Source organism: Phalacrocorax carbo, chromosome Z (genome assembly GCF_963921805.1).
Source record: "Phalacrocorax carbo chromosome Z, bPhaCar2.1, whole genome shotgun sequence".
Lineage (NCBI taxonomy): Eukaryota > Metazoa > Chordata > Aves > Suliformes > Phalacrocoracidae > Phalacrocorax > Phalacrocorax carbo.
Genome location: NC_087548.1, coordinates 40,696,888 through 40,720,562, shown reverse-complemented (window position 1 = coordinate 40,720,562; position 23,675 = coordinate 40,696,888). Strand labels below are relative to the sequence as shown.

At 39.5% G+C, this 23,675-nt stretch overlaps 1 protein-coding gene across 5 annotated transcripts in view; it reads left to right on the top strand.

Annotated features, from left to right (window-relative positions):
• MAMDC2 (MAM domain containing 2) overlaps positions 1-23,675 on the top strand; it is a 125,408-nt gene that overhangs the window by 16,546 nt on the left and 85,187 nt on the right. The window contains exon 4 of one of the 5 annotated variants that reach the window (XR_010370765.1): positions 10,394-21,704. The exons of 2 other annotated variants lie outside the window; for them this stretch is intronic. The gene's annotated coding sequence lies outside the window, so the exon portion shown is untranslated. Of the gene's footprint in view, positions 1-782; positions 1,666-10,393; positions 21,705-23,675 lie in introns of those variants that run through there. 2 more of the 5 variants (XR_010370760.1, XR_010370762.1) reach the window with 2 other exon arrangements.

The following is a 23,675-nucleotide window of genomic DNA, read 5'->3' as shown; positions in this document are numbered from 1 at the left end:
AGGCCTGAATCTGCCACTCTTCCCTGGTGGTCTTCAGCTGAAATAGCACCTGAATTTGGTGGATAATATTGAGCTGGGTCTTCAGGAAGGAGAAGCACCATGGGTAAAAAGCCATGCATAGTTGTGGAGTAGTGGCCCAGAAACAGAGAACTCACAGCAGCCTTTATGTTTAGAATTTTCCCCTCATCAATCCAGACTTTTAACCCCTGACCTAAGGCCATGCTGGTGAAGGGGACCTGATGTGAATGAGAATGGTGTATGGCCTGAAAATACGCGTAGCATTTTATGATATAAATGTGGTTAAAATATAATCTGTGTGTTTTAAGGTAAAAGTTTTCTATATGCATAAATTGGGAAGAGGCATTGCTTAAAAACAAAGAAATATTTAAATAATAAGTGAGATCATGCATGCTGAAGATGGTACTTACTCATTTATTTTGCTGAATTTTTACCATTTTTAGCTGTGGCAGAAGGAGAAATATTTTGTGACAGATACATATTATTAAGTCTTCAGCAATAACCTTCCCCGAATGCAGGAAATCAGGTGCATCTTTAACAAATTCCTGTAGATCTGTTTGATTCAGATCAGTTTTCTATCATTAATTGTTTACTATTTAAACATTCCTTCATACCAGATGGGATGCAGTAAGACTGGAAAGTCAAACTAATAGTGATTGATTTTCAGGAAACTGACAGAATGTCTTTCAGGCTCTGGAGCTGTTTTCTCAGGATGTCATCCAGATCACTTTAAATACTAATGATTTTAATTTTTATTCCTCCAGGTAAAGAACATTACAGATCTGTAGAGTGGAAGATATCCAGTGCAGATGAAAAATTTTTGAAAGATTACAATGAAGTTCAACACAGTGCAGTTCAGAACTGCTCTTTAATCTGCTCTTGACAGTATGTGTAATTTTCACTTTCAAGACTCAAAAAAAGCAGTAAAAGGATGTTGACTTCCAAACTGATTCCCTCTGATAGTTATGATATAAAAGCATAGGTGAACTACAGAAAGGCAATTTAAATGAAAATTCAGATGCTAGAGCACAGGATGTAACGTGCATTAGAGAGAGGGCCAGTGTATGTATTTTACTCCTCTGTTTTGTCCTCCTTTGATCTTTTGGTGCAGATATAGTTTGAGGATACACAAACTTCATAACTGGGTGTCAGCAATCAGATGTTCTGCTGCAATACTTACCAGAGATTACTTAGTACCTTATACTGCATTTTACAAATAAAGGTGCATTTTATTTTTCTTCTTTGCCTTGACACCATTGTCATTTAGGTAAAGAGCTGTCAGTGTACTATTTACAAATATATTGGTTGCATAATACAATACCTAAGTATGACTATATAACTGGCAAAAACTTCTGCTAGTCTGAATGTAAAAGACCTACTACTATATGCTACTGTGACAGTATGAAAGTATAATAAAGATGAAATTTAGCCATAATAAAAATAAATGTTACTGTCCATAAGTCTGAAAGCACTGTAATGATTTTGAAACAAAGAACACTAATGGTGATGACTGTTTCACTCTTGGTAGGAAATCCAGGATTTCTAACTTATTTTGGGGCATTTTCCATGCTGGATCTTTTAAACTTTTGATGGAAGATAGGCATGCATCTAAAACTCCTGACAAATAGTTAGTTATACCTTAGGATTATTTTTTAACATTTTGTTCTGTTCTGAAAATGCAGAAATGTAATTGTAAATATTTTACCATGGTGAGGTATAGCCTACTCTGGAAAACAGAGGCACTGCTTGTGTGATTGCTATTTACCCACCTGTGACCATTTTTATGCAGGGCTGTAGCTTTGTGGTATCACTGATAACGTAAGGTAATGTAAGCCTCTTTAAGGTACTACTCACCTATTATTTAAATGTATATACATATCTCACCAAAATGAGTCATTTAGGGCGTTTCAATCTAAAACGTATACGTCAACTTACTCAATTTTGAAAAGATTTTGTGCTGAACCCCCTTTTTGCATACATCAGGTGCCTACACTGAACAGTTATTAATCTCCCTCTCTAGTGTGGCTAATGCCATATTGGTGACTTACCTCTAGCACTTTACTTTCTTCTTACTCCTTCTTTCCTTTCCCATGTCTACGTCACCTCCAAATAACACATTCTTAAAGAAATCCAGACAAAAATCCACTAACTAGTAGCATTGATTAAATGTATCTTGACATTGCATCTGAATATGATTTCTCTTCCAGAGCACACAACAGTTGGTTTATAAAAATGCACACTGTCTTCTGAGAGATCATCCTGCTAATTGGTGTCTGATAAACAGGGATGTACAGACAACTCTCAAAAAGAAATTCATAGTTTATCATCACTCTAATATAAAAAGGGATACAGTGAGTTAGAAAGAAGGGAGATTTTGGCAAAAGCCAGTTTCTTACGGTGTTTTGTAGTAACAAATCAGTATATGTCCCAAAAGTCTGTAGTTAATGAAACAGACTCATCGCTACCTGCTTTCCCACAAGCAGAGAAAGCTTCGTCAGCTTAGTGTTATGGAATCGATTTTGTGTAGAGATTGATTTCCAGGTACGTAGCAGTGGATAATAAATCCACCATTCAGCTGTATAAACAGAGCAGTGCAGGACCTGCAGTCCCTTAGGACTTTAACTGGGTGTTTGTAGTAAATCTTGCACAGGCAACCTCTTTCCACACAGTTCGTCAACTACATCATCTTTCGGGCTGGGAAACAGAAATTAATATCAGCCTTAGTAAATACAATTATTGTTCAGAGATATTTAAAATAATGAAACAGATGCTGTAATGAGTGTGACGACATTTTTTCCTGTGTGCATAAAGACAGGAGTGACCAGTGGTTCCCTATGAAACTGAAACCTTCAGTGAATTAAGAACTCTGTCCCACTTGTCTTCCTTTTTTGTGAATTTTCAGTAGGTGAATGTTGGAGGACGGTTTTCAGGCATGTCTGGAAATACGCTTAAAATACAGGACTTAAGAAAGAGCTGATAGGACTGAAAACATACAGGCTGTTGCATACTCTTGGATGAAACAGTTCCCTCTGATGAAACGGATGGTGGTAAATATGTGCTAGTGCCACCAAAAGCAACGCGTTTGACACTAATTGAGAAGGCCAGACATTGACCCTGTTCTCAGCAATATCCCAGAGGAACTTTCCATCTAACTACACTTTTTTCTCTGACCCATATAAGCATTATAGTTGTTCAGATCTCCACATGTTGTGGTAAGCTACCCGTCAAACTGAAAATGGAAAAGCAATACCAAATCTATGTGCAATTAAGCTGGGACAAAATCAAAGTTTCTACAACTCATGAGAGAATGTGCAAGGGGAAGATGAATCCAACAAACTACTTTGAGAGCTTCGTCTGATTTTTGTGAGAGGAGGGAGGAAGGTTTCCCCTGCACTGCATTCTTATTTAATACAAACATCTACTACCCATACAATATGTATTATGTCCAAATGACTGTAGTCCAGGTACTGACTTGAGGCTACTATTTAATAGCTTTTTGGTAGCCATTTGAAAGTCTAAGTGGCATACATTTTGGATTATCTTGACCTATGTTCAAGCATATTAATCATTAGGTGTCAAAGAACAAGTAAAAGCTGTCTTTTATGTCTGTGTACTGCCCTATGAAAATTATGTATACATATTTTCAAAAAGCAGTAAAAGAAAATAGAGACTCTTTCTGATTTAATTGATAAAGGTGGCCTTTTCGGGATTCATAGATGCAAAATAAAGCTTAGTCACTGATTACAATGAGCCATAGTACCTGTATTAGCCTATTGAAGAGCATGAATTACTAACTTTGCCAGCTTTAGATAATTCTGCAGCTTTCTGTCTTGACTGTTGATGACTGTTAAACTGGCAGAAAGGAAAAGTCCAATGACACCTGAGGGGCATCTGATGAACTGATTAACGTATATTGTCTTTTATATGATGTCTCCTCTAAAGTCTGTGAGACAAGTGCATTCAGTTTTGAGTCCCCAGCATAACAAAGTTGTTGATGATCCTGAATACAGCAAGGGCTACCAAGGTGGCCAGAGGCTGGAGCACAAGCTCAGGGAGGAAGGGATGAGGGAGATGGGTTTGTTCAGCCTGCAGAAGAGGTGGCTTTTGGGGACGAAAAGGCAGCCTTCCAGTGCTGAGGATGAGATTACTGAGAAGACAGAGCCGTGCTCTTCACTAACTAAAAGAGGGAGGGTTCTAACTGGATATAAGGAAAAAAAGTCACTATGGGGTATAATGAAGTAGTAGAACAGGTTTGCGGGAGAGGTTGTGGTATGTCCATCTCAGGAAGTTTTGAAACATAACTAAACAAAGCCCGGAGCATTCTGATCTGAATGCAGTATTGACCCTGCTTTAAGAAGAAGGCTAGACTTCTGGCATCCCTTCCAACCTGAGTGACTTTATGTTCTCTGTGATGAGAGAACAACAATTTATACAGACAGAAATATTTCACTTTCTCATACCCTTCTCCCTGTGGGCAAAAACATGAGCGCTCAAAGAAGGTGTTGTGAAAGTTTTAAAAGGCTTTCAAAGTTTGATGTGTAAGCCTGTGTACTAGATTCCTCTGCATCTAATAAACTTTAAGTTTGACATTAAAGCTGTATGTGATTTATAAAGCAGCTGTCAGAAGGTTTAAGATTTGTCAGAAATTGTCTTGGATGTCTGCTATAACTGGCATAGCCTTACTTTTTTACTTTTGCTAGTACTCTGTGTTTGCTTCCACTACAGTTGCAGTAGAATTGAGTCTTCAGCTTTTCTTGTAAATCTCCTTTCGGAATTGTCAGCGTAGGAACTAAACTGAGGAGTTGAATCAGTGCATACAACAGTTAAACACCAAATCTGTTTTAAGATTCCTTTGACAATTATATTTAGACCACCTAGTTAAATTTGAGAGATGTATATCTGGTGAGAATATTGACATCTATATCTTAAAACTATCATGACATATTGACAGAATGTTTTCAAATGCCATACAAGCAATTTCACTGAAGCCACAGAAGACACAGATTTGTCTTCGCTGAGGATCTGCAGACATAAATAAAATGTATTCACATTTGCCGTCAAAATTTCATGTTCTTGTTAATAAGAAGGAAGTCAATCTTGAATGTCCCAATCATTAGAAAACTTCAAAAAAACTGTAGAAAATGAATGGTTGCTGCGTATACCTAAACGGATACCCCTGAGTCTGGACTACGCACAGTTCCGTCCATCTGTAAAAGCCAGCAACAAGATGTCTTGTTAGGTTTCTCCAGCTGCAGGCAGCCACAAATCTTGGCTTATTAGGAAAGAATTTTCAAAAAGCATTTTTTGGAAACCGTGTAGTCTTCCTTCTTCTTGTGCTTCTCTCAACCTCTCAGGGTTTGGGTTTTTTATTGAGGGAATTTGGTTTGGGTTTTGGCTTTTATTTTTTTTAACTGCTGTACTCACTAGGACATCATGCAACCAGATTTGTAACCAAAGCTAGATAAGTTTGCTTTTTTTTTTTTTCTCCACTGTCTCATCTCCAAACTGTATGAAGATACCTAAGTGTTGAGTCAAGATGCTAAGAAGTAAAATCTTTCTCATCTTACACCCAGCAGATGGAATCTTTTCAGGAAAGTGCTTTCTCATTGTTTTTAGTGTTTCTAATAGGCAGGTGGCTTAAGCTCAATTCTATAGAATTAAAATAACTATAACACCCATCCCAGACACTGGCCACTCTGAGTTACAAGTTGTAGGTTTTATTTGAGGATTTTCATATAAACATTTTAGTATGCTGTTCATTAGTTTGTTTCTTTCCCTGCAACTGAAACCAGAAAGAAGATAAATGATTCTGCCATTAATACTGAAATAAGATAGAATCTGAATTTTTTATATATCTGGAGATGTAAAAGCAATTTGAATATTCTCTTGTTCTTTTTTCATTGCAGTATTTTGTGTATGAAGCCACCATGCAGCAATGCAGTCATGTGAAACCTAGAGAGCTCTAAATGTGATGTGTCAAAAACCTGGAGCTCTTCCAAACATGGAAACTTAATTGGCTTAAGTTTCCACAAAAGCAGCATAACATTTTAAGTGGAAGATTTTTAATCATTCTTGCTGCTACGTATTGTCTGTCCAGTTATCATCAAAAATACCCCATGTATGAAATATTTCCTTCCATTGCTTATGAACCTAGTAAAAACCAGCATAACATTTCATTTTAAGTATCTTATTAGTATTAATTTGTTCAGGATTTCTTATAGTTAAATTAATCACAGCGGTAGTCATATTTGGTAAATTGGTGCATGGCGTATGTCCTTCACATGGTATTCACTGTGTTGTAGAACTAGCCTAGTTATTAAAACTATTTGCTACTGGAGGAAAAAATGAAACAACAATAGATGGAACACTTTTTGCTTCATCCTTACTTATTTTCATGCTTCTTTTGCAGTTTCTGCATATAAGCAAAACCGTTAGTGTTTGAACTATCCATTATTTTTCATAGATAAGCGGAAGGTTATGATAAGATAATAAATAGCTTCTGTTGACAACTTGGAGACTAACCAAAGCACTTACAAAAAGCTTGCAACTATTGCTCTACAATAGCTAGATGTGGAAGAAAACTAGTCTTGGTAAGTTGGTATGGAGAGATACTGAACTGTTGTATACCTCCAGGTGCTTCTCAAGAAGAAATCACCATCTCAGGAAGTCAGAGAATGTTAACTGTCATGTATTTGCTCTGGGCACACCTGAAAAATAAGCTCTCACCTACAGGATACTGTTGTATGTTCCATTTTTCTTTTTATTTGGAGAAGGATACAGAAAGGGAGAAAACAGGAGAAAACAAAAATTCTGTGTGGCTTGGAAGCAAAGCTACATCTGTACTCAGATTTTAGGTTTCTCTTAGGCTGTTTTGGGGCCTTATGTAATAAGCCTTTCTTATTTCATAGATGGCTTTTATTGGGTTACATTTGGATTAGAGTCAAAACATGACAAAGACTGTATTTTCAGGGCTTTATCCTGCTTTTCAGATAATTTTGTAAGGTTTTAAGCTGGTTAAAGTCTGCTTTGCAAACAGTATATAAAAAGAGAAAGTGTGTAAAGGAGAGTCTGTATAGTGCCTGTCATGTATGTCAAGTACAAGGAGTGGGAAAATCATGTGCATTTCTCATTTTCCTGTCCCTCCCTTTCTTCCTTCACAAACACAGATGCGGTGTCTTAATCCTGTTGGAGCATCCCAGTAACAGAACTACCATTTGTAATTCATAGTGACGAATCACACACACCAGGAGGGACAGCTGATGTCTCTGTTCTTGTAAAATATTCTCTCACAGAAAGATGAATGCCCACTTGAGAGCCAGACTTACATACTCTTTGCTCAGTGGTGACATAGAGCAGCAGGAAGAAAGATCGTAACTGATCAGGTACACCTGAAAGTTACTACCTGCCTAACTCTTACCTAGGCATTTGATTCCAATGAGAGTTAGGTACAAAAGGCCAAGGTATGTGAAGGTTTTTATTAGTGGTCTTATTTTCCTTCCTTTAAAATCAATGGATCTCCAATAAAGGCTTCCACAGGATCAGTTGTAGGTCATGGCAAGTTCTTTTGAAAATCTTAACTTAAATGCTAATTTCAGCAACTCATAGCTGAAGAGTGTCATAGCTGCAGAAAATAGCATATTTAAGAGAATGTTTGCTCTTTTAATGATAGTGTTGTTTTAACTGTGGTGATCTAAAGACACATTGTTCCTGGCTGAAATAATTTAGAACAGCACTTGGGAAGTATTTTCATCATCTGTTTAAACCTATTGGTAACTGTGCTGCTTCTGGGGCAGGTATTCCTTGTTTATGTCACTGCAGGTTTAGATAGTCTTCATTTTGGTGTGAAGATGGTGAAATTAAGTCACTAATTGCATTAATCAGCTAGAGAGATTTCAGTGAAAGAGGTTAAATGAAAAGAAAATTTCTGGACCATGGAGTGTCATGAGGGAGAGAACGGAAGGCTGTTATCCCTTTTGGAGCAAAAGCAATATATAATTAGCACCTGTGAAACAGGGAAGTCAGCAGAGGTTTTGGAAAGACTGTAGAAGATCATAAAATAAATGCATTTTAACTGAACGGAGTGTTTAGTTTCCACAGAAGTGAGACTTTTGTTTAACAGGCTTATCTTGTTCGTATGTCTCTGAAAATCACGTTGAGATGTAAAAATAGAGTGCTGCTTTTGAAAAAGTATTGCATAGGATTAGGATATAATTATCTAACTCTTCCTCTGGATGGCCAGTGAAGAGTCAGTTGCTAAAGGTCCTGTAGTTGCAGATTTCCTACCATTGTTACTTCATAGGTTTAATTTCTCTTTCATGTATTTAGTGCAAAATCACATCAGAATATTCTTACCAGAATATGAATTTATTGATCTTTCAGTTACTGTTTTATTAATTACAGACAATGAAATCATTGATGGTGCAAGCTGGTATGATAAATGAGCATCTAATAGATACAAAACTTAAGCAATGTTAAGACTTTTTTCAGTAGCAAAATCTTGAAGTGTTTGCATCAGACCCTATCTGAACCTGTAGCTACTTTTCTCATTACTAGGTGAGAAAATCTTACTTTTTAGTTGGGAAGAGGGACAGAATAGGGTGGCAAAGAGGACTGAAAACTTACTAGGCTTCCCATCACTCCTCTTCCCTTTCATTGTGATTAGGGGAATTTTAGCTGCAACATTTTCTCTTAAAATGTTGGGGTAGTTGATTCACTTTGGGCTACATTGCCAGGAAGCCTTAAGCCAGTCTTTCTTCTTCTTTCCTACAAAGAGCTGGCAAATATGTTTACTCAGCCCTGTGAATTCAGGGCTGGCTGAAGAGGAGTCTTCTGGTCTACAGCAGTTTGTCTTGGGGCTTTTTGTGTCCTTTCTCTCCTGTCCTGGAATGGGGATGAAGGCCTGACTTGATCTAGTAACTTTTCTGAAGCCCAAATAGGGGTTTGAGGATTTCTATGATCTGTTCCCCAACTAACTGGGTAGAAGGAAATAATATAAATATGGACTGGTGCTGGGGGATAGAGAATCAGAGGCCTTTTTGTCTTTTCCTAGGAAAAACTGTAGTCTTTGATTCTTGCTCTCTGGGCATTACCAAGTCTGACATTAATTGCAATATCCACTAAGTTTTACAGTTAATGCTTTGCTGCAGTTCCAGTCCCAGAGAGCAATATGTGGCATTATAATTTATACTGAAGCTAGGAGAATGCTAAGTGAAAGGCTAAAAAAGCACAAGTAGCTTGACTCTTTGGTCTGGAATATTTCAATTGCATAATCATATTGGAAACAATGATGCATTTGAAATCCATTGAAGAGTGAAATGAGAGGGAGGAACACAGGATAACGTACTCTCTGGCAGCGACACCCAATTCCTGCATCATGGTTACTTCAAGATAAGTCCTGATGGACAGTCTCATCGGCAAGAATACTGCCAGGTATTCTTTCTTTGAGGAGTTGTCTCCTAAAAAGGGGAAATCACACTTATATATTTTGCTTCTGAAGATTAACTGCTATAAAACCATCTTTACATAAACTCTTTTTATCCAGCAGATTTTAGGGTATTTTTGTCTCATGGCAGAGATTGATTTTTTTTTTTTTTTCTGTAGTAGCAACTCATTTCTCAAAGCCTCATCTAAGGGCATTAGAAGGTAGCCACGTACTCTTAGCTCTGTATTGCTTGGGATCTGATGGTTTTGTGTATTATTTCAGTTCTCAAAAAGCACATCTTTCTAGGGGTTAGTCACATACTGGCCAGTCCTGTCCTCTGTAATGTGATGCACAAGGCACAAAATTATGATGATGATGACTCAATGATCTTAAAGGTCTTTTCCAACCCAAATGATTCTATGATTCTAATATTGGGATATGCTTATGCTTAGCAACATAGTGGTGATGAATGGAGAATGTGAAGCTGGTAACAGGATACTTATGAATGTGAGAGAGACCCATGTATGGATTGTTCAGATCCATGCCTTCTGCTCTACTTGTCCAGAAGTCAAGGTCTTTCACCAGCATTGATAATCTGCACAGAATTAGTAGAATTCTGTGTCAGCCAGCAGGTGCCATATGAATTTGACTGATAAAACCAGGGGCACAGCAGGCAATTCTTACAAATACTCACCCTAGCTGTAGTTTTCACTAAAAATAGACACTGAAAATAAGACAGGTTATTTATTTAAACAGTAGAAACAAGCACTCAGTCTGGTTTAACGTTTATTTTGCTCTCTTATGCTAATGAAGATGAGCAGTTGGAACAGTTTGTATTAAACTGGGAAATAATAATGACAGTTTAACCACTCAAAACGTAGCTAAGAGGACACAAAACATGTTTCAAACTAGACCTTTTATTATGTCTCCTACTCTGTTCCTTATTCTTTGCAGCTAACACAGAAGGACTTGTATCCATGAACATCCCTGAGTCCTGGTTACACTGACAGCCCACGCAGGAACAGCTCTTACGAAGAGATGTAAGCAGAGAGGTCTCAAAGGCACCTCTGTGTCCATTCTCCCCACTCTGTTCTGTTCCACTGGACTCCTCCTGCTTCACTTTTCATTAACAATTGAAATTAAAATATTTGTGGCAATGGCACACAAAATAGAGAATCCACACAGGTGTATGAGGTGGGTAGGTAGCAAACCACATTTTTTCTTTGTAAACTGAGCTTGTCCAATCTAGGCATCTTGGGGATAGCAAATCCCAATCCTACTGTTAGTTACCTTTTACTCTAGAAAGAATTGTACTTTAAAAATGAAAGCTTTTCTCTCAAAGGGATACAGTAGAGTTATTAAGCCACATTTATGTTACACAGTGCAAAAGGTGCAGACCAAAACAAATCAATAGTGAAAGGCTTACCCCCTTCATTGTGTTTCCCCATTGCTTTTCCCCCAATACAGGAGGAGTTGAAGGAGAGTGGTTGTTACTTCTGTAACCTATTTTTAGAACACCTGAAGAATATTTTTTAATTTGCTGGGAGAACTTTAACAAAGGAGCAAGCCTCAAAAATGTTTCTTTAGCTTGAAGTGTGGTGTCTCTGAAAAGACCTTTTCATTGTTCTGATGGTTTACTGGGTCATGCCTGGCCTTTTCAAGGTCTTACAGATACTTAGCTGGAGCTTCAAGTACTTAGCTGGAGTTTCAACTACAATTAGAAACAAATACACACTTACTAAATGTACAAATTATCTGCTAATAAGACTCATCTGAAGACACAGACCACAGGAATGTGAACTGAGACTTTTTATATGGGTCACCATAACCTCATTGCAGGCATCTCAGATACAACTAGCATCTATGTTAATACTTACTTTGACATCTGGCAATACTGAAAAAAACCCTTTCAAAATACTGATATCTGATATTCTTAACAGCTGCATCAATTACTGTGGTAGAGCTGGGTTATTTCTCCTGGTGATTCCATGACTGTTGACTCAGCAGGGCCCTGATGCTTCCCTTAAGGTGCTGGCTGAGGAGACATACCTTTCCCTGCTGCCCCTGCACAAAGATCTTCATGGGCTCTTGCATGAGAGCAGGCTTGACTGCAGTGCAACTGCATAAGCAGCAGGCAAACATAGTGCAGTTATACTGGGATTGTACCCTTCTTGGCACATAAAATAGAGCAGAACTATTGAGATCTGCATCTGAGTCAGAAAAAAGTGTTGTGTCCTGGTTACCTGTGTTTTTCCAGAGCACTTGTTTCTGTGGGTAAGGTGTTCTTACAGCCAAGGACCGTTCAGCATGAACTTGTTCTTTTGGTGCACATTGATAATTCAAGTTTTGTTGAGGAAACTCAGCAGGATGAACCCCTCTGTCTGGTGGGCCGTGGGCCCTCAGCATGTCCCCGTCTAGCTGAGGCTGGAGCACTGGCAGCCCCATCCTCCCAGGCACTTGATGGTCACAAGGGGGTGTTTCATAGAGAAAACTGTGTGACTCCAGAAAAGTGGTATTTTATGAAGCTGCATCTTCTGGGATGCTTCACTGGTTTGGACAGTAGAAGTCTGAACCTCCATTTGCTGCATAGACAAAGCTTCATGCATGAAAAAGGTAGGCTTTGCTCCTTTCTTCTTTGGTTCATCTATGTACTTCTTTTGCCTGATGTTTAAATGTCACCTTCAGACGTTTCAAAACATTTTCACATAGGTTGCTCTAATATCTTCAGTGGGTTTCTCATAACCTAGTAATAACTTTATAATGATACATTTTCCCCATGTTGTGGCCTATTATATATAGGAAGAATTATTTCCAAGAAATCCTATCTGCTAAACCTTTTCCTATTTCTTTTGCAAGAATATCTTTTCTGTCTGGGATAACAGGAATCTGAACTGTCTCACGCACTGGCCCAAGAGGCAGAGCAAACCATGAGAAATGGCTGTTCTTTGTAGGAAATAAATCCATAATTGATCCTGATTATAGTATCCAACTGTAGAAGCCACCCAAGAAGAAAGACACATGGCTCCCAGCCCTGGAGATAACAGCCTAGTGGCCACGGATTCTACATTTTGAGAGGAGACTTGAGCATCAAAAAGAAAAAAACTCTTGGGGGCCTAGTTACAGAGTGGACTAGTATGGGAGAAACAAAAGCACGTAGATTAACTTCTTTGATATCATTTCCTCTACCGTTATAGAGTCTATGGGGGCAAATATCCTGAGAGTTTATCATAATGTCTGCTTTGCTGCAAGGACCTTATCCTATGGTTCATCATTCAGGATGTATTTGTGCTAGTTTGCTCTGAGATGAGGCAAGGGAAACTTGGGCAGAGCTGGTAGAGTATTTCAATCCTAAGATCTTTACAAACAGGCAGCACAAATACATATTGCACCACTTGTGGCTTCTCTCACCGCATGCAATGCCAAGAGGTCAGTGCATGCCTTTATGCCCTGTGCTAGGACAGGAAAAACACATCATTAGCATGATGTTTCAGTAATACTACAGAGGCAGGGTGTGCACTATGCTTTTGGTTTTGTGCATAATTTACCACCAAAAAATAGCAACTATGGTTGGGACCACAGGGATGGTATGGAGCAGGCTCAGGCCGATGGCCACGGAATGTGGGCACAGCAGTGCTGTTCCGTAGGCTGCTGGCCCTGCACAGGCTGGATAAAAGCCGGTCCTTGTCAGGCTGACCTCCAGGCTGCAGTTCTCTCCCTGAAGCAGGTGCCAGGGACTGCAGATGTAATCACTGCTGTGGCAGAGGTCTAAGTTTAGATGTAGGTCTCATGTAGCTCTGCCTTGGCCTGATCCTGAGTAGGTGGATGGGGTAATATCACTGATCAGTCTCCAGCCTGCTGGAGAGAACACAGTTCCTGTTTTTGTAGAAGATAAATATTTTTGTAGAATATAAATATTTTATTTATAAATAATTATATATATTTCACATATATATAATATATATACGCTTATAAATATTTCATGTAATTACAGGAGGCAGTCAGGCCTGCAGATGAATCCTCCTTCCTTTTGTTCTCTTCACTTTTTAGTTGGAGCAGAAAAATGGGCCCTTTGGTATAATCTCCCAAGATATACTCTGTGACAAAAGAGTTCACCAGTTTCTCTTAATACTGCAATAGCTGTTTTAATTACTGCCTGGACCCCTTCAGTCCTTTTCTTGTGCAGCTATATTTAAATTACAGAGGAACAGATAATCCATATCCTCTGATACAAGGCTATGCCTAAAAATACCCTGCATCTGAAAAATTATCAAAGACAGAGAACATGGGTTACCTGTGTTCTTAGTGGACAAAAAAGGTTACTTAGAAAGAAGTCTCTGGAACAGTGTGAGATCTCCACCTATACCCTCTTGCCCTGTCTGTGTGGGAGATGAAGCTGATTGTGCTGACAGGTCACCTATGCTATGTAAGCACACTAAGTGGTTGAACAGTTAATTGAAGAAATATTATGAGCTTTCTTAACTTGTTTGTTGATATTGCTGTTAAGGAAAAAGAAAATCACAAATCTGGACGTCCTTTCAGTTAATATTAACCATCTGACTGATTTGGTCAACTTCTTTTCTGGCAGGACCTTTACTTCTGTTGTTCTTTTTCTTTTCTTTCTGGTTATGAAGCAATCCCCAGTGGCATGTTAGAAACCACCACTGTAAATGCTGACAATTGTTTTGGGGTTAGCTTCAAAGGCCTGTAAAACCAACAATGTCAAATCTACGTCTGAAGCTGGCGTAGTCATTGTCTCCAAATTTGTGCCGGTTCCCCTCAGATGTGTACACCCTGCAAATTCTTTTAACACAGGAATATTTGTCAAATGCAAATCAAAAATCAGTCTTTGGGACACCACTCCTAAGGGCGAGGGGAATTTGCCAAGGACCCAGTTGAATACCATGGGGTGGCTGGAGATCCACAATCATAGCTGGTGAAGGTAGAGGAGGGCAGAGGTTCTTTGTACCGATAATGGTTGCCCTGAAGATAAGCAGTGGCAGAAATGGTAAATGGTTGTTGCAGCTGTACACAAACTGACTGGAAAGCTGTTTTGCAGGTGGATTAGTGCTGCTGCCTAAAAAATCTGGCTTCTTCTGCATGTTATTCTGCCTGACTTGATTCCATGGTGGTTTGCTATCTTTTACATCTGATTGGATGAGACTAGAATTTGGCCCATTGCCTCCTGTGTGCACTTTTTGGTCACAAAGAAAACTTAAAGTGTGTATAGGAACAAGAACTGTGTTTAAGATTGCATCCCAGTGAACTAGCAGCTGTTTTGCCTACAGCTGAAGTGATGCTCTGATTATTAATCTATACTGTTGAAAGAGAAGGAGGAGACTTTTTAATATAGTGCTATGGGGTTTTTTAAGGTATATTAGAAAATTTGAATCTCAAACCTACTTAGGAAAAAAATGCACACTGAGGCAAAGAAAATAACCTATTTAGACTATAATTCCTTTAAAATATTGTTTTGTTTCTGTTTTGAAACTAGCACTCTTTATCCTGTGCTGTGATGTTGAGGATGAGCTGAGGTAAGATGCCTTTCATAACCATTATGGATTTATTCCCTACTTGTCCTTTGGATCTTTCTTGGAAGCAATTCCCAACCATGCTGCTCAGATCATGATTTTTAAGAGCAGGTTGTCCATGTTAGGACTTCTGTTGGTCTTTGCTGCCTTTCAAATATCACCTTCACTGGATGCCAGAGGAAAAAATTGATAAGCATCTTTATTACTGTGTTTGGATGTTCTAGTAGCTGTCTGAAGCTTTTTGGTGTTATTGAGACTACCTTTCTATTTCTAGTGTCAAATAGCAGGTAACAAATTAGAATAAAATGTAACATTCTCTTTGTTTCCCACATAGTCTTCAAGGATACACATCTTTTCAGTTTGGAGCATCTCTAGGTGACTGAAATCCTTTGCCTGGTTTCATTAATACCAAGAGAAAGTCTGTTTCTTCCTTCAGTGAGTGCATAGCTGAGTCAGTCAGTGCAGTTTTTTGAAACCAGCTTCCAATCCTGTTTTGTTTTGCCTCTTTGCTTTTTTCTCCTTATGGCTATTATAGAAATTAACTAGGTATTAATATTATATTATTCTCTGGTTTTTTACTATGTTCGTTTCTATTTACAACATTCAATGTGTTGTTTTGGCATGCTGGAAGCATCAGTGGAAAGATTTAGTTAATAATATTCAGAGAACATTGCAAACAAACCCAAGGAAACATATTACTGAGACAGACTGAAGTAGGCTGACTACTTAATTCTGCCTGTGCCAATAAATTCAGAAGTATGTTTATTGCAACACTGGTGGTTTTTTCATCTCTTTCTTCAAGAGTTTTTGAATCATTGAACTGTACATAGAGAAACATGAATGGCTAATTCTTTTGTTAAAAGCAGGAGATTGTGTAAAATGTTGGTATTGGACACAATGTGTGATCATAGCAAAGTCAAACGTGACCAACTCTACTGCTCGACATGGTGTAATAGGGTTTCTGTTATTTGTGCATGTCAAACTTTACTTTCCAATTCTAACAAAATCATGTAGTTCTAGTTCTGCTTCAAATTAGCAAAAATCAGAGCTTTCTGTTCAACTCTCATTTGGTAATAACACTGGCAATTAAGGGATAAGACACCAGCCGCAAAGAAAGAAGGAGTTCCTGCCTTAATGAGTTTGTGGTCTGAATTCAACAGGCCTGATGGTCACCAGCTGTTTTACAGGATTGTACTTGTATTTTCTTCTTAAACTGAACTTCCTCATGAAATGTAGTTCCACTGGCTTGGGGAGGATTCCTCTTAGTTTTCCTGAGTATACTGGAGATCAGAATTGGGATATGCGATTTACATTTATAAAAATTTGTGCAGACTCATTTACTATATTGCTGTCTTTAAAACCAGATGCTTTCACTTCTTCTGCTCACAGAAGTCTCAGTCTCTGCTGGCCATCTGGGAATTTGTCTATCTGAAGAAAAATAGCACAGGTAGTTCTTGAGCATAAATTATTTCAACGAAGAATTTGTTTTCTGCATAATGTCGTTCATACAAAAATTATTTTTTCTGATGGGTACCATGTTTCCCCACATGTCTGCAGAAAGGAACAGCTGCTGCTTTCACACTCATGTTTTGTGTGAAGCTGGCTGCAGCAATAATGAAAAGCTCCTGGCGGGACTAAATCTGAGGACTCCAAGCAGGAATACTTTGTTGATTGTGCCATACCTTTTCGGCATAGATTTGCACATGTCTTTCCCATTGCATTTCTGGCTTCCTCAAAATGAGACAGCTTGTCTCAGTAGAAATAAACTTACTTTGCATATGCACTGTAGCTTTCAGTAACTATTTTACTTTTTTGCTGCCACAACCGTGCCAAGTACTAAATTGGCCATGATCTTTTCCTCTCAGCCTAGACTTGTCAGCACCTTTGCATGGCATTATGCCTTTAAACATGGTTCCCTTTTATTTTAACTCACTCCTTACTTTGGGATACTTAGCATTTTACCTCTGATTCTACCGATTCTGCATTTATTATGATCAAAACCTGCGAGCGTTGACAGCGCCTGCTACTATGGTGAGTAACTATCATGGTGCTTCCTTTAATATACTTACACATAATCTAGTAGGAAATCACAATGCATAGTCAGTTCATGACTAGAAAATGTCTCACTTTAGGAAAGGAAAATGAAGTGTCTTCAGAGCTTGATACAGACATAGACCCTGTGTCATGTTTTATCCCTGTATTCACAGCAGGAGTGTGCTGTATGATTCCCGTACGGTTGAGCAGATAGCCTTTAGCAAGGAGATAATGGTACATGCAAGTACTCTGATGTATAGGAGCATAACAACTTAATCTAAGCTTTATATTTTTAAAGGAAATTTGTTTCTTTGAGTTTTGGGTTACATTGAAACCATTCTCTTGCACTGCTGCTTTGTGCTTTCTGGAGACTTTGTGTTGAACATGTCAGGACTGCTCTTCAACGCCAGCAACTGTGCCTTTGAGCCCCCTGCCACCCTATGCCATCAGCCACGTCACCCACAACTGGTGTAAGAAAATACAGTGATTGCTAATTTCTTATGAGTCAGCTTCTGCAGTCCTTGCCTGGGTCCTGATTTTTGTCTTTCTATTTCACTTGGGTGGCTGTTAGGGAGGCTGGTGTAAGCAAGAATAAATGAAGTCCTGGTGTGTTTATTAATGCAAAACTGTGGGTGGTTTGCCCCAAATCCATAGTGTTGTTTGCATTTAAGTTTGTATTCATAAAGAATTAGGCCCTCCTAAATTTGTAATAATCTTTGTTTTCGTCAGTGTGAATGAAACTAGTTGCCCAGAAACATAATCTCAATTTTTAAAGTATTTATTTGAACCTATTAAAGAATTAATTGCATTTTTTAAAAGTAATGGTGAAATACAAAGAGGCTGTTTATATAATCCTTGAAATGGATACACCTAACATAAAGAAGAAATAAGAATAACACAAGCATTGCATCACTTTCTCTAGCAATGTTTAACTTTACTGTCCTAGACATGATAATGCAGACATAACTGGATACAGTGGTGCCAAAGAGCCTAAACAGTTTGAAAATAACTTACATGTAGTTGCATATCAAAGTAGCAGAGTGTGGAGTGTTTTCAGTTTTACAGATATGCCTGCAATAATAATAAGAATGCTATGTCTGCCTCTGAAACTACTTTGAGATAAGTGGTTTCTTTTCCAGATCACAAGAGTTTAGTAACTGTATTAAAGGTGCTTTATGAGTAAGGAACCTCCTGCAAAAAATAACCACAGTCTGCTCCTCTGATATTGAGTGCAGTTTGCTACTGAACAGACGAAAATACCATTTTCTGTGTGAGTTCTTACTAAAACTTTGCAATGTTAACAAGGTTCAAGGGATTTTCTTTCTTAACCATCACATTTGTGATCTGGAGGCTGTTCAAATCTTAAATCCCAGAATAAACTTGACAATCCATGATAATGAAAGCCAAAGACAATATCAGTATGAATCCCTGAAATGTGGAAGTGCCAAGTTTAGCCCTTGCACTAATGGCCATTCTAATGCTGTAGCCAAAAGATGATCTAGAGAACTGGAAATGCTGCTGTAGCTGTGGTGGTCTATGGACACAGGCAGGACAGTTAAAACTTAATTTTTTCAGCTGTACTGGTTGGCTTAGTAAGACAGAAAAATCCCTGCTTACACATCTTGTACCCACAGAACTGCATGCTATATAGGCTTAAAAATGTATGAGATGTGTATACCTCGCGATTCTTCTGGTTTTAACTTCAGTCACATAGACATTAACTGCTCTTAAAAATAGACAGCTTTAGCATAGAATTTGCTAGTCATTGTCATTATTAAATACGTGGAAAATAGTAAATTAAAATACACTTGTTGCAAATTATAAAGGTGCTTAGCTAAGCATGGGATTTGCCCTCAACTCTATACGTAAAAGATAAAGCAGACAAATTAATTCCTTAGAAGTTAGCATTCTGCCTAGCTTCAGCTTTGCTGAACGGGAATTAACAAAATATCTTTTGTTTCATGGTATGTTTTGTGGTGCTTAACCTCATGAAGTTCAACGGGGAGAAGTACAAAGTCCAGCACTGGGGGACTACATGCTGGGGGCTGCCCAGCTGCATTAGGAGGAGTCTCACCAGCAGGTGGAGGGAGGTGATCCTTCCCCTATACTCAGCACTGGTGAAGCCACACCCGGGATACCATGTCCAGTTCTCAGCTGCCCAGTACAAGAGAGACACGGACATACTGGAGCAAGTCCAGCAATGGGCCACAGACATGACAAAGGGATTGGAGCATCACTCCTCTCAGGAGAGGCTGAGAGAGCTTCGACTGCTCAGCCTGGAGAAGAGAAGGCTCTTGGGGGATCTTATTAAGATATATAAGTAACTAAAGGGAGGGTGCAAAAAGGACGGAGTCAGGCTTTTTTTCAGTGGTGCCCAGTGACAGGCCTAGAGGCAATGGGCACAAACTGAAACACAGAAAGTTCCTCCTGAACATCAGGAAACACTTTGACTGTGAGGGTGACTAAGCACTGGCACAGGTTGCCAGGGAGGTTGTCGAGTCTCCCTCCTTGGAGATATTCAAAAGCCAGCTGAACATGGTCCTGGGCAACTGGCTGTAGGTGGCCCTGGTTGAGCAGAGGGTTTGGGCCAGATGACCTCCAGAGGTCCCTTCCAATCTCAACCAGTCTGTGATTCTATGTATACCTCCTTCTTAGGGTCTTCAATGAAACAAGCTCAAATCAATCACATTTTGTTTTATAGACTAATTTTTATGTTATAGGGATGTCTGTAACTGCCATTTAGAAATCTGACAGTGTATCATAATAAATTATGAAATATATAAGAAAAGTTTTCAAGTGAAAAGCACAGAGATATGAAATTTAAAATTAAAAGAGCAGCAGAAAAGGGAATGATGCAGCACAATAGCAAATATAGTGAATTGGCAGGTGAGGTTTGACTGCAAAAGCTTGCATGCATTAAATGGCTGTAAACATGGAGTTATTGAAATACAGAAATAACTAAGATCTGTTGGTTTTTAAAACTTGGCATTGTTAAATGGCCCCTGCGGTTGCCTAAGATAGTTTAACTTCTGTTGGTTGTATGTAGGAAACATGCCAATCAGGATTATTCTCCATCTGCTTTTGTTTACAGTTGCTACTGTTGTGGCGCAAGTTTCTCTTGCAAGCTGCACCTTTTCCATCAGGGCAGAAATATCTCAATTTTCATATTTGTTCAAAAGCCAGTCTGTTTCTCTGCAAATATCACAATGTGCCAATCAATATAAGAAAGGAAAATGAGGCTGCTACATGTGATTCTACCTCATGAAAAATAGCTGCAGTGCACACCTGGATTTACTTGCTTCTGCAGCCAGTCTCATCATCCTCTTCTGAACCCTGTGCTGTCGTGTACATGTTAGACCTTTCTGCCCATCCTACTACTTCATATTCCCCCCTTTTTCTAACAGTTTTCCTTCAGTTTGGCTGTTCTTTGCAATCTTATGACATCATTGACCCATATATGGTAAAACCACACAGGTGTTCAAAATCCCTCATAAATATGCCTGCTGAACACAGATGTGTGCTGTTCCCTCCACCTCCCAAGAGCAACACAGCATATTTGTTTACCCAAAGTGACTAGCTCTCTGCTGTACATGGGAGAGGGTCTGGGAAGACCCATGCCTGCTCCCACTCTCTGTGTCACCATCCCTTTGCGACACCTCAGCTTATAGTATTGGGGTAAGTCCTCAAGGCGCTGCAATTCTGCATGGGCTTATGGCTTTCTCACAAGCAAGGATGAAGTTTCCTTTCTCCCCACCTTTTGCAGATTGTCACCAAAACAGAAGTCAGGTATGATGTATTATTTTAAGGTAACTTAAAATTGAAATGTAGTGAACTCACCAAAAGGGGTTATTAGACAAAATTAAGCAAATAATTGGCTGTAGTGCTCAATTATTCCCTTGCGTTCTTTGCTGTTTCTATCTAATGTCTGGTGCTTCCACAGGTCTTTGGATTAAGCTGGAGGAAAAACCACAGCTGTTTGTTTACTGGTTATGGTATTTTTATTTCTACAGGACTATAAATAAGAAAGATGAAATAGAGGTTAAAATGAGATTTTTTTTCACTCTCTTTTTTGGAATTCATAACTTAAGCTGCAAGCACCCTTTACGATTTAATTATCTATTGCAGCATGAGCAGCAGACAGGAGGAATTAGAGGTCTGTGTGCAGTTGCAGGGCTATGGTCTCACTGCAATCATGGTGAGGTACTGGGGGACCTCACATGGCTGGAGTGCTGCAATGGGTGTATACAGGCTCATTAGGAAGGACAGGCTGGGAAAGTGAGGAGATGGAATTGCCCTTTGTACAAGACAGCAGCAGGAACGCATGGAGCTTTATCTTGGAACGGCAGATGTGCATGGGTGATGTAGTGGCAGGTGTCTGCTGTAGGCCATATGCTCAGGAAAAAGAAGTAGATAAGGTCTCCTCCAGGCATCTGGAAGAAGCTTCGCTTTCACATGCCCTGGCCCTCATGGGGAATGTCAGCCACACTGATAGCTGCTGGAGGGTTAATGCAGCAAAGCACAAGCAGTTCAGGAATTCTCTGGACTGCACTGATGACAGTTTCCTGACACAGGTGACTGAGGAGCCAAAGAGGGGAGAAGCTCTGTGCTCCTAATACTTCCACAGAAAAACTTGCTGGGAGTGTGAATGATGAGAGCAGCCACAGCTGCAGTGACTATAAGATGGGGCAGTTCAATGTGTACAAGTACATGATGGGACGAATAAAGAATCACAGAATGACAGGTTAGAAGGGACCTCAGAGATCATCTAGTCCAACCTTTCTAGGAAGAGCACAGTCTAGACAAGATGGTCCAGCATCATGTCCAGACAAACCTTAAGTGTCCCATGTGGCCCAGTCAACCACTTCCATAGGGAGTTTATTCCAATGGTTGATTATTCTCACTGTAAAAAATTTCCCTCTCATGTCCAATCGGAATCTCCCCAAGAGCAACTTGTGTCCATTCCCCCTTGTCCTCTCCATGTGACTCCTTGTAAAAAGGGAGTCTCCATCTTCTTTGTAGCTACCCCTTAAGTACTGGTACATGGTGATGAGATTCCCTCTAAGCCTCCCAGTTGTCCGAGCCTATCCTCATATGGCAGGCTTCCCAGTCCTTTGATCATCTTGGTGGCCCTTCCCTGGACCCCTTCCAGCCTGTCCACATCCTTTTTGTATAGCGGGGACCAGAACCGCACACAGCACTCCAGGTGTGGCCTGACAAGCACTGAGTAGAGTGGGATGATGATTTCTTTTTCTCTGCTGGTGATGCCCTTTTTGATGCAACCCAGCATCCTGTTGGCCTTCTTGGCCACAGCCACACACTGTTCGCTCATGTTGAGCTTTCTGTCCACTAGAACCCCCAGGTTCCTTTCCACAGAGCTGCTGTCCAGCCAGGGGGATCCCAGTCTGTGCTGCACTCCCAGATTATGTTTTCCAAGGTGCATGACCTTACACTTCTCCTTGTTGAACTTCATAAGATTCTTGTTGGCCCACTCCTCCAGCCTATCCAGATCTTCCTGCAGAGCAGCTCTCCCTTCTGGAGTGTCTACTTCCCCACGCAATTTGGTGTCATCTGCAAACTTCAGGCTACAAAGCCAGACTGTTCTAGTGGTGTCCAGTGACAGGGCAAGAGGCAGCAGGCACAAACTGAAACATGGGAAATTCCACTCAAACAGAAAAGAAAGCTTTTTATTTTTTTGATGATTAAATACTGGAACAAGTTTCTTAGGCAGGTGGTGGAGTCTCCGTTCTTAGAGATATTCAAAACCCAACTGGAAAACTGTCCTGGTAAACTTGCTGTAGCTGACCCTGCTTGAGCAGGAGCTTGGACTAGATGATCTCCAGAGGTGCCTGCCAACCTCTGTAATTCTGTGATGTGAATCTGTGATCAAAATATATTCCAAAACAGACTTCATGGTAAGCTTTAGAAAAGTTTACTCATAGTGAAATTACAAGAAGGAATCCCAGCTGACAAACCAATTCTAAAGGGTGCTTTATTTAAGATTATAGCAGCATCAGCTGCAAGACACCCTTGTTTAGTGTAGTTGTTTGAAGAATGGGTCTTTGTAATAATTTGATTAAAAGAAATTCCAGGAAATTCATGTGCTACTACATGATTCTTCCTGACTAATTTGGCAGGAACTTTAGCACAGCATGATCCAATTAGTCCACTGTTCAATGAAAGGCACTAACTTATACAGTGTAAGTATTGATTTTGAGCACTAAGCAGGTGCACAGCAGAGTATGGGAGAAAAGTGGAAGCTGCTTTTCAAGCATACAGCTAGGTGTAGTCCAGGCTCTCTCACAGATTGCTACCAAAGATAGAGAGGATGGGAAGAGAAATGGAGCTTGAAGGGTGATAGCATTTAGTTCCACTAAATGGGAGTTGGGAGTGAATTTTAAGGGTCTTGTGGGGTCTCACAGTCACTGGGTGCTACTTAGCAATGTCTCCAGTTACCAGACCCTCTTCCACAGAGCCAGCAAACACAGACTCCATGGGATGATTTTTTTTAATTATTTCATTCCCCCCAAAACCACAGAAATACTAGTTTTCTGTTTGATATAGAACCTTTTTTTTTTTAAGGAAATTGATTGAAATTACTGATTTGATCAAAATTTAGTATCTTTTTTGGGGGGTGTTTTTGTACAAGCACAGGAAAAGCAGAAGGCTGGATTAGG